Source organism: Durio zibethinus, chromosome 7 (genome assembly GCF_047325235.1).
Source record: "Durio zibethinus cultivar Kanyao isolate XHJ-2024 chromosome 7, ASM4732523v1, whole genome shotgun sequence".
NCBI classification, from domain to species: Eukaryota; Viridiplantae; Streptophyta; class Magnoliopsida; order Malvales; family Malvaceae; genus Durio; species Durio zibethinus.
In genome coordinates this window covers 11,473,476-11,477,084 of record NC_143168.1, presented here as the reverse complement: position 1 = coordinate 11,477,084, position 3,609 = coordinate 11,473,476, and positions in this window count along the sequence as shown.

Here is a 3,609-nt window from a genome sequence, read left to right as displayed (position 1 = left end):
TCAAATTGCACTAAAATTTTTTTTTCATATACTAATGCTTGGTTATACTGATAGTCAAATTGTATCAGTAAAAGAGATTTTTACTGATGATTTTTTTAATACCATTAGAATATACCATATATTTACCAATACTTTATAAAACTGTCAGTATAGATAAACTTTTTTTGATGGTTTATAACTATCCGCCAGTATAAGTATGCTATATACTGATACTTATTTATACTAACAGTCAAATTATGTAAGTAAAAAAATATCTATATTGACAGATTTTTGTTATTATTAGTATAGACAATGCCTATACCAACACTTTGTAAATTCATCAGTATAGGTAAACTTTTTCTAATGATATATAAATATCCATAAGTATAAATATATTATATACTGATGGTTATAATAACCATTAGTATAAGCTTAAAAAAATATTTATTCATAAATTCTTTTTTAAAAAATATTAATTTATAATATTTTCCTCTAATAAAAATTTTCAAAAACTATAATTTGAAAAAAACTATAATTATTAATAAATAAAATTTGTAACTTAATTAATTTTAAATGATAATAAGTTTTAAATAAAATTTGTAAGTATTATATTAATTAATACATATATAATTTAATATTAGACTAAATTTTTTTTAAATTTAAATATTATATTAATTTGGTTTTAATTAATATTTTAGTTTTAATATAGTTTCATAAAATTTTAAAATCATTATAGATCGAAAGTCAAATTATAAATAATCTACATAGTAGTATTTATATTCATATAAATATTTTTCTATGTTATTTGTAAAATTTTTTTTTTATAAAATAATATTTATCGTTTACTATATTAGTAGTTTGGGATTCCAAAGTTAAAAAAAGGAGCATAAATCTTAAAAATGATCACAATGCATTTTACAAAAAAAAACACCTCATTTAATTTTTTATAAGGGAATATTCAAGGCGTTTTTTGGGCAAAAACACATTGAATATTCCAAAAAAAAAAAAAGAAAGCTAAGATTATTGAAGGTGTTTTTGATAGAAAATATTTTGAATAATCCCCTCTAAATGAATAATTGTGGATTATTGAAGGTATTTTTAGCCAAAAATGCTTTAAATAATCTGTGAATTATTTAAGGTATTTTTAGCCAGAAATACTTTTAATAAACCCATTCAATATTTTGTAAGAAATTATTCAAGATGTTTTCTGGCTAAAAACGTCTTTAATAATCTCCTCATAAAACTTGAAGAGGATTATTCAAGGTGTTTTTAGCCATAAACAGCTCAACTAACCCCATTTAATTTTTTCTATGGGATTATTCAAGGTATTTTCTCATAAAAATGCCTTGAACAATCCCAAAAAAATGGGAGGGGATTATTGAAAGTGTTTTTAGCCAAAAACGCCTTCAATAATCCATTTATAAAAATTTAAGGGGATTATTCAAGGTGTTTTGGCCAGAAACGCTTTCAATAACTCAATTCAATATTTTGTAAATGATTATTCAAAGCGTTTTTGGCTATAAACGCCTTGACTAATTCTATTCAATTTTTTCTAAGAGATTATTCAAGATACTTTCTCACAAAAGCATGGGTTTATTTATTTTGGATTTGTACTTATGTGAATCAAATACATATATGTTATACTACAAATTACATATATGTATTTTAAATTACAAACATTGTAGTATTTGAATAAATTTACCACATATCTAAATTTATAACTAATAACTTTGCCATATAAATATACTTTTTTCAAATAATTTTACTCAATATATGTGTATTCATATAATCTGCCAATTGATATAAAACAAATATATACTAATAATATTAAACTAATACCCCAATCTAGAAACTTAAATTATCCATTCAACATGGCATGTTAAAAACATTATAAAAAATGAATGCATATATTTACACCCAACCAACAATCTCTAACTTCAAGATGTAGCGAACGATAATACATACTCATATCACTCTTTACAGACTTCATCAAATTTGTCTGTCGTGAAACTTCATTTACTCTCCCACCATAAAAAAAATCAGAAGTAAATGTTAATAAATGAGAACATAATTTAGCTTTTGTTTGAAAGATATTACGATTGTATGAAATTAATACTAACCTTGAATGGTATGGTCATAAAATCATATAAAACTATCTCCCTTATAAAACAAATGACATAATATCCACATTCAATATATCTTGGTTAACGAGATACTTGAAAAATAAATTTAGTGGGTTTAAGAAACATTTATCTAAATAAACTCAGTATAAAAGAGTAAATTTTACATTTACAGGTAATGACACCAAATTTATCTTTGCTTTCTTATCAACTGCAGACATTCCGTTAAATTGAACAAAAAAAGTACTTAATACAAAAATAAAAGTAATTATGAAGAAATAAAAGATAATATAATAACATGTAATACATTTTTATAAAATTTTGAATATCAGGGTTAGGCTTCATCGTTGGTTGAGCAAAATTAAATAAGTATGACGTAAAAGAATTGGTATTAATCACAATAAGCTACCAATGACAACTGTAAAATAATAAGAATGATATACTCAGATTAGGCATCATCTTAGATTCATGTAAGGTTTGAATAATTATTTGTACAAATATATAACTTACGTAGCATTATACATGACAAAAAAATAATCAGCCCATTTTTGCAAGTATTGACCTACATGACGACCATGAAAAATGATAGTGCCACTCTGCTCACTAATGAAATTTGGGTCAATGAATTTAAATCTATGGGTCATTTGTCTCACATTGATCTTTCTATATAGGAAGCTGCACAATTAACAATCAACAATACTAGTTAGTAATACATCATAATATAGATTAATACATATTGACTTTGCATATTTAAATTTATAAGCTAACCTCATATAGGTAATAATATCAAAAGCTAATATTTCATCTAGGGTATAAAATTCCTTAATCTTAGGCCCCTCGGTGTAAGAAACTGATGGATGATCAAATAACCCCTTTTCGGACTCAACGATAATACAGTTTCCTTAAGATAAATGATCAAGTGCATAATTAGATAACATATCAATGGTAGCCTGAGCAAGGGTCATCCTCTGAGTTTCAATATCCTGCTACAATATACAATGAAATATGAGTATTAAAATCAAATCATTAAATATAATAAATAAATAAATATTAAGTGAATAAATAAAATCATACTTTATGGTTGGTACCGGAGGTTGGGTTTTCTGCTTAACTTGCAACAGAAGCTTGTCCTAGTTGGATGATGCTAGTCGACTGGCCTATAGGCATGCTAGACTGCATTGCTACTAACATCACTTCAAAAGCTGTAAGTCATTGCTATTGATCATTCAGGCTTTGCTCTTGATCATAAAGTCTTTGCTGTTGTTGCTCAATGATTACTTTATATTATGCCCTTGTCATTTGAGGCGTTTTGGGTTGATTATTAAAAAATTTTAATGGCAACACAAATCTATCAACCCCACGAACTCAACCATGTCTTTCTTTTGCTCCTAATGCTAAAAATAATGGATCTTCGCCATAATGGATTGTTAGTTCACCATATTTAAATTTAGTAGTAAAATTATCTTAAAAGATAATAATAAGATGGGCCGTAACAAGAAATTTATACAAG